This window comes from Chaetodon trifascialis, chromosome 14 (genome assembly GCF_039877785.1).
Source record: "Chaetodon trifascialis isolate fChaTrf1 chromosome 14, fChaTrf1.hap1, whole genome shotgun sequence".
In the NCBI taxonomy this organism is placed as follows: domain Eukaryota; kingdom Metazoa; phylum Chordata; class Actinopteri; order Chaetodontiformes; family Chaetodontidae; genus Chaetodon; species Chaetodon trifascialis.
In genome coordinates, this window is record NC_092069.1 from 19,355,996 (window position 1) to 19,364,791 (window position 8,796).

Below are 8,796 nucleotides of genomic sequence, written 5' to 3' on the forward strand. Positions count from 1 at the left end.
TTAATTCATATTTTCTTCAAAATTTGTGCTTCATGTGGATGGAAACCTGGCCACGGTGAAATCACACTGAACTGGACTGAAACTTTAGCATGGTTTAGGTGTCAAGCTGTTTTGTTAGATGTGGTTTATGGTAAAAATAAATAAATAAAAAAACACTGTACCTGCAACCAGTTTGCTTTCATGCACAGGGAGTCTTGAACCGCAGCACAGACCTTGGGCACAGATTCATATTCTTGCAAACTAAGTTCATGTTGCGCTGCAGTCTGTATCTGAATGTACAATAGTTTTTGTTTTTTGTCTTGTTTTTTTTACCTGAAACGCCAGAACTCGAGTCTTATTTGGTTTCTGATTTTTGGCGATGCTACCCTCCAAACTTCCATGATCCCCCTCTCCATCCCTCTCTTGCTTCTCCCTCTGCTATCTCTCTCTCCATCTCGCCTCCTCACTCTCTCCTTCCTTCTCTTCCACATCATCGTTCTCTCCTCTGACCCACTTTCTTGCCTTCTCGCCACTATCTCCCTCTGTTCTTCCTCGTGCACCCACATCCTTCATCTCTATCTCTGTCTCTCTCTCTCCCTCTCTCTCTCCCTCCTCCCCCTTCCCCTTCTTCATCCATTTCCGTTCTCCCTCTGCTTGTGTTCATGCTTCTCCACCCTCATAGTCCTCCTTCTGTTCCTTCTTCTGACTCCTCATCTCTCTTCCATTTATTCCTTCACTCCTCTCTCCTCTCCCCTCTCTTCCTTTCTCCATCTGTATCTTCTGTATTCTCATTCTCCGTCACCCCTACCCTTTTCTCTCTCATCCTCCACCTCCTTCCTTTTTCCTCTCCCTTGTGCCCTTCTTCCTCATCTTTCCACCTTACCCCCTGCCCCTTCTGCTCCTCCTCCTCCTCCTCCTCCTCCTCCCTTCTCCTCCTTTCTCCTTCCTCCACCATGAGTCATTCTGTACACTCTGTGCTCCCCTCACTACGCCACACAGCCACTCAGGACAGACATTCATCAGTGGCTGAGATGATAGATGCTGCTCACCACAGCTCCAGCAGCCAGTTAGCCTGAGGTGATGCCTTATGCATTCAGATATCACCTGGCTAGCTGTAGTCTAGCACCTCAACCAGGCTCCAATACACACAAAGGAACTCAAGTTTACACATACACACACACCCTGCACTGCCTGGTGACTAAGACTGGTTCTATGTGAAAAGAGTAAGTTTGCTGCATGTACCAATTAAGTGTATTTGCACTTTAATAAAGTGTATTTAAGTGTGCATGCAATAGTGCTGGAATGGATTTTGTGTGTGTGTGTGTGTGTGTGTGTGTGTGTGTGTGTGTGTGTGTGTGTGTGTGTGTGTGTGTGTGTGTGTGTGTACTTATCTGTGTGTGTGTGTGTGTGTGTGTGTGTGTGTGTGTGTGTGTGTGTGTGTGTGTGTGTGTGTGTGTGTGTGTGTGTGTGTGTGTGTGTGTGCTGTAGATTGTTAGGTATGTAAATTCCAGGGGAGTTAGGTTAATTGGGTCTGAAAAAGAGGTGGGTGTGTCTCTCTCCACTATGACAGGCTTATTTACATAGCAAAGCTGTAATTACCCTAACGAAGCCCCTACCCTATCAGGGAGAGTGCACACACACACGTATACACAAAGACACACATGAGCAATCCCCAAACAGGTTTGAGCTCAATCATGCCAAACCTGTATTTTTCATCACTCCAGATCCCTCTCAGAAGCATTCCATTCACATGTTCATTTCTAATTGAATGGCATCCTTTGCGGTGCCAATCAGTCAGTTTGTTGGAATTTCTCTATCAGAGCTCATTGGCTTGTAAGAGAGATATGGGACCCGTTCCAGCACTTAGCAATCACTTCCTTTCCTCTGCCCCTCTGTATTCTTTTGTGAAAACAGGCTTTCCCTTTGTGAGTCGGGGGGTAAGAGAATAAAAAAAGATTTGCTTTGTGTCATATTGATGTAAATCAAAATTCCAAACCATTGTTACAGGAAATGAGAAGATGTAAGTGCAGCGTTGACATTTAGGGAAATAATTTATCCATCAAACCAGCTGAGAGTAAATTAAAACCCATATTCTCGGTGTAAAGAGGCGCATTCAATGAGTTTGTTAATAGGAAAATTCACTCTCAAACTTTGGATAGTTTTCTGTTAAGGGCGTTTTATTTTGATGGGGTATTTCATCGGTCAGGATTCTATAAAGGGGTCCAAAGATAAATCCTAGGGTTGTGAGATGATTAACAGGATAGGAAGCATGAAAAAAACGTATTTTTGCGACAGAACTTTACATTGATTTTCTCTGACTGTTCTCTGATCTTTTTTTTCTTGGGAATTACTGCACCAGGTTTACCTCTGCAGGCTTCTAAAATTGTTCAAAGATTTAAGAAAGAAATCACTCTACGGTTGAACTGTTCACAAAAGGCTGGGAACCACTGTGTAATTTCCTGCATTTCCGAGAATTCCTTTTGCCAACCTGTGGAGAATGTGCTCGAACTTGCCAAAACCAGAGCGTGTGAGATACAGGCCTTTACGAGTGCACCCAACCTGGGACCCGTATGTTGTATACGGTCAATCAGGCCCGGGTTGGGCATTATGTGTAATACCAGAATGGATCCGAGAAGACCCGGGTGTGATCAGACATTGCTGATCGTGATGTGCTCTGTGTGTGTTTTAATTTGCAACATTGTAACATTACTATGGCAAAGTGCAGCCGGAAAATAAGGTGAAAAAACCACAAGAGCCACAGCAGACTCATCTCAGAGAGCGCAGATGAGCGCAAATTAGCAATGCTAATCTTAGTAGCTGTGGCAACCAATGAGCAATCATTACAGTTCAAAAGGGCAAACAGTTGAAGTTACCTTCATTATGCTCCATGCAACAAAACAGGAAAGCTGATTCTAAATCAGTCGCGTTCGTCAAGTGTCACTGTGAAAGAAAGCGGCGTTTTGAGGTGAAATAACGAGGGAATTAGCTCTGCTGTTTCAATCGGCAAGAGACGAATTATAGAAAACCTAGATCGATTTGATCAGCTTTCTTGGTTTAAGCATCACGGCCACAAACAGGCTAGTAACATTACATTAAGTAAGACGCAAAGTGAAACTGGGGTCAACTCTCCTGGCTGGGAGGCTGATGTATCCCGGCTCTGCATGAGTCCGGGTCCCCGCTTCCAAATAATAGATGGGTCCGGTTGGAGTTTCGGGCCGACATTTCTCAGTTCTTCATGAGTGAAGGTCCGAACTTTCAAATAATAGACAGGTAAAGTCTGGGTTTGGGTCTGGTATTTCTCTGTGACAGCTTCTAAATAACAGACAGGCCTGATTCGGGTTCAAGTCTGGCACTGTTTGGTTCTGCATGGGTCCAGCTCCTAGCTTCCGAATAATACACAGGCCCAGTTCTGGTTCAGGTCTGTCATTTTTATCAGTTCTGTATGGGACCCAGTCCCAGCTTTCAAATGATAGACAGGCCAGGTTCAGGTTCAGGTCCAACATTCATGAGTCAGGGTCCCAGCTCTCAAATAATAGACAGTTCCAGTTCATTTCCAGCAAGTACATTTCAAGGTATTTTTGGTTTTGGCGCCAATTTTTGGACCTGTGAAGACCTCTAATGTGAAGAGAGCATTCATGTCAAAATGAGAGCAGGAAAGCAAGTTATTCCAGTCAAGGTGTGTCACTGACTAAAAATACAACTTCCATCTGTTTAAGTGTGTTCAGACACAACACAAGCGAATTTCTAGGCGAGGCCCAAAAATTGGTCAATGCAAAGGCATGAGTGGACATGAATAGACGCAAATTGATAGGTGCACAAAAGCTGAGAGTGTTTTAACTGAAGCAAAAAAAGTGTGCTTATCCCAAAGCTGCGTTGCTGCCTCATGAATGTAGAGAGACAAGCTGAAGGAGGGCGAGTGGAAGAAAATGAGAGAAAGAACCGGATTTCCTGGTGCATCTGAGCTGTCACATAAACTCACACAGTGACACCCTACAGGTACGGCCGGTCGCTAGCTACGTACAGCTAACGTCTGTACAGTCAGTGCATTGGCTGTTCGGGCGAATCAAAACAGTCTAGTAGTCAAATTTGAGTGAATAACGTGAGACAAAAATGTTATGCATCCAGTCTGAACACACCTCAGGACATCTGCTACGAGCCCGGTATAATGGAGGTTGAAACAATTCCACTGGCAGTGCCTCCAGCATTGTAAAATTACAGTTGACAGATTCAATAGCAAAAATTATGTCAGACCTCACTGTCACCAGTTAGTTGGAAGTATCTCCAATCAAAGAAACAGTCCCTATGAACACCAATAACATTGGCAAACCAATTAAAAATGTCATTTTTAAGAGCTTTGAGCAGCAAATTCAATATAACGGAGTTGGAATTCCATTCAGCGCCACTGTATTGATGCGTGTACAATATTTAGATGGAGACACATCAAGACCTTGACTTTTAGATATCTGCATGGCTAAACAGACAAGCTGCAAGTGAAGAAACTGCTTCCAAGCCTCATGGTGGCTGTGCTGGGAATGTTTCATCATCTCACTTGGCCACACCAAGGTAACCCGTCCTTCATCACTGATTGTTCGTTTTGAGCTTTTTAGTGTGGATTTTTCCTTTAAACAACATGCACCAAACGAGGCACCTTTACCCAGACGGCACCCAGTTCTCCCGTCGCCTCCCTCAGTCTCTGCCCTTCCCTCTCTTTGCACTTCCTCTTCCAACAGGAATTTAATCTTTCAAACCATCGTTGTTTTTCTTCTCCCCTATTTTTACTGCTGCTGCTGCTGCTGCTGCTGCTGCTTGGAAGACCACAGACTGCCTCTGTATGCTGATGCCCCCCCAACCCCCTCCTCCAAGCCTGTCTCTCTCTTTCTGTATCTCTATTTGTCTAACTCTCTCATGCTCACCGTCTCTCTCTGCCTGTCTCTCTTCCTCTGCTCTCTCTCCTCATCTCTCCCCCCTCCTCCTCACTTGTTCTCTACTTCTTCACTCCTTCTCACCCCTCCTGCCCCGCTCCCCCCCCCCCCCCCTTTTTTCTCCCTCCTGCCTTCCTCCTGTCTGTCTATCTGCTGTTTCTTAGCTCTGCTGTACGTGCCACAGATTCAGATGGCAGTCAAATGGTAGATGGAGACAAACACGGAGACACATGCATGCAATTACATGCTCACACACACAAATGCATATGCAGACCAGCAACTGCACGCATGGACAGAGACTCACACACACACATTTGTGCAAAGGCACCACACCTGCACATCCAGACGTGCACATTAATTCTTACAAACACACATAGTGTCATATACATTCAAGTATTTCAGTCACCTCCCTCAGTCAGTTTAGCGGGGAGGATATTACTCTTGGAGCACAAAGCTATCAGAAAACAGAATGCAGGAAATATTAATGAGAAAGGAGACTTTTCTGAGAGATTAAAAATGAAGAGGGGAGTTGTGGAGGAAGTTGGGATATGGCGCAGCAAAGAGAAGACAGTATGAAAAGTAGACTTTTCAGGTGTCAGTGTGGATGTTGTCATAAAAGTACAGGATACTGTTTGTGTATTGGCTGTTTTAATGTTTGGGTGAGAGGGAGGCAGCGACACCAAGAGAAAGAGGAGGGGTGTAGGGTGGGTGGGGGTGGAAGAGAGGGAGAAGCGGAGAGGAAAGAGGTCAGTCTAAGCTTATGAAACATTTTCTAACCTAACCCGGCCTATTTCTGACAGGGCAGGACTGTGGACTTACAGTCAGACACACAAGTTCCCGGGGTTGACAGCGACATGCCTTTAGGGACTGACACATATAAACACACACACACAGAAAAGGATTCACAGACACCCACTGCAAGTGTCTGACACACTAACATAGAAGTTAACGACCTTTCACCTTATTCAGCTTTGGGGACCTTTTAGGAACCGACGACACATTTGAGTTGGTAAAACCTAAAGCCTCAAAGCCCATTTAACTCTGTTTATTTTCATTTTCTCTGGAATTCTGCAATGCACGCTACATGTCATTAAAGGAAATGTGCCCGTTTTTTGCTCTTGCGGAGGGTAAGATGAGAAGTTCCGAAGATCATTAGCCCTCTCGTGTCTGTGTGTCAAGTGTGGAGCTGGAGCCATGAGGCTAGCTTAACGTGAGGAGTGGAAGCGGGGGGGAAACAGCCAGCCTGGCTCGCCTCCCAGCACCTCGTAAGATCTCGGCTTAAAATAATGTCGGCCTATCTTGTTTAATCCGTATAAAAACACATGTAAATACAATAATTTCAGGTTTTAGTGGAAGTTAGGAGCTATTTCTTGATTTTCTTGTGACAACAAGACTCCAGAAAGTCACTGCTCCTGGCTGTTCTTTGCTAAAAAATTACCAGAAATGGTTGTTCTTACATTTTTTTGTTGTCTAAAGATCAAATTAATGAGATACATGGCTTTAATTAATGAGGTTTAGAGGTTTTAGCGGGCCCATATTTAATAAATTGACAGAGCCAGGCTAGCTGTTTACCTATTTCCAGTCTTTATGCTAAGCTAGGCCAATCACCTCACTGCTCCATACTTAATGCATGAGAGTCCTATCAGTCATCTCCTCTAAGTTCATCAACAAAAATAACAAAAACACATAGAAGCATATTTCACAAAATGTTTAAGTAGATGCAGTCTGGTATCACGTCAAAGCAGGTAAATACTCAGTGTCATTGCTACGCTTTGCCTTGCCTTGGTCTGAAAACAGCATATTTTTATTCCATCCATCCATCCATCCATCCATCCATCCATCCATTTTCTATTCCGCCTATCCCTTTCAGGGTTGCAGGGGGCTGGAGCCTATGCCAGCTGTCAATGGGCGAGAGGCGGGGTACACCCTGAACCGGTCGCCAGTCGATCGAAGGGCACAAACACACAACCATTCACACTCACACCTAGGGGCAATTTTAGAGTCACCAATTCACCTAATGAGCATGTTTTTGGTCTGTGGGAGGAAGCCGGAGTACCCAGAGAGAACCCACGCATGCACGGGAAGAACATGCAAACTTCACACAGAAAGGCCCCGCCCGGGGATCAAACTGCCAACCTTCTTGCTGTGAGGCATGCGCACTACCTGCTGTGCCGCCGTGCTGCCCTATATTCTTATTCCATGGTTAGCAATAAAACAATTACTCTTTGAAAAAAAAAAAATAAAGTCTTTCATACAGCAGATCTTTACTTGAGGCTGTCAAATACAGCATGGAAAATTACCACAAATAATGGTGAAAAGCGTCACCGTATCATGTGCTAGCTGGTAACTAGCTCATCCTCTGGGCTTGCTCAGCCAATGAAAGACCCTGAAATTTTCTCTGGTCCAATGAGAAGAGCTTACTTAATGACACTTACAATTAACTAACTGCTTAGTAATTTGATTTCACTTGGACACTATGTATGTAAGTTCGTAAGAGATATCATTTTCTCACATCACCAACTGCGGCGACTGTATGTGTCGACGCCACCAGGAATATGGAGCCTAACCTTGATCTTGTGCCCATAGCTCATAAATGGGGAGTTAAGTTGTTAACATGCACATGCTGCTCTGAATAAACAGCACTTGTAAAGCTTTGTGAAAGTTCAATGAGAAAGACTGCTTCTCACATGTTTAGCCTCTCTTTTCTTTCCCTGTTTCTGCTCCTTCCTGTGGGCTCTCCCCTATTCACCCCAACCATTCAGATTTGACCACAATCTCTAGTCATCTCGTTGCTTTCAGAGTTAAGAGCTGTGTCCCGTTAGCAGCCAAAACCAAAAGTGAAACGACCCGACTGTTTACATGTCAACAGTGTTTATCGTAATCGGATAGTGTGGTTGATTTTAACAGATGTTTAGCTACCATATGTCAACAATGGACTGGAATTTCTCAGGTAAGTGCTGAGATGGGAATTCTTTAAGCTTGTAAATGTAGCTATTGTTATCTTTGCATTACTAGTGGGCATTTCAGATGAAAATGTAGCTGAAAAGAAAGCTAGTGTTTGACTGTCTGTACCTTAATTCAGCACCAAACATGTGAATCAGTCTACCAATAAAGCAGGAGGTACACAAAAACACATTCAATAGACTATAGCATATAAGACTTATACTTCCACACACAGTCCTTCCAATGCATCACAAAGGCATAAGTCGTACATTTGGTATGGATTCAGCAATGTGGCAATTTTCTTCCGTCCTCTGTGTGAAGAATTCACAACATTAAGTGCTCACAGCCTTTTATTTACATTTGACCTGAAAGCTCGCGACAGAAACATATGTTGACTTGGATGTCAAATTGGATCCAGATTGCGTGCCCTCTTGAAAACGTTTGAACAGTTACAAGACCTTTTTTTATTTTTTTTTTTATCAGAGACACAAACATGAGTGTGCGGTGGTATAATTGGCCGCACAGACAGTCTACAGATGTTATTTTCTTTCAACTAGTAGAGTAATTTCAGATGTTATATTTCTGTCACCTCTGAGATTGAGAACTGTTCTGCGCAATGTCGCTATTCCCAGTCACTTTGTAATATATTAACAACTGCTCTTGTAAAAGCACATTTATTAATTTTTATCTCTATTGTGAACATCTTGTGTTGTCATAGCTTAATATTACTTATTTATCTAATTCACAAAAACAAAGTTACGAACTGAGAAGAGTACATTTATGCGTTGGCCTGCAGCTGTGATGATCTCGGCCCTGTTTCTGAGGAGCTGTTTATTCCAACAGTATAACTCTGAATACTACGATACCCACAAGTCTCAGTTTGTGTTGCTAGGAGAAGAAGCAGAGTTGTAGCGTATTCAATTTACACTGCTGAATGGTTTCTGAGGTTTCT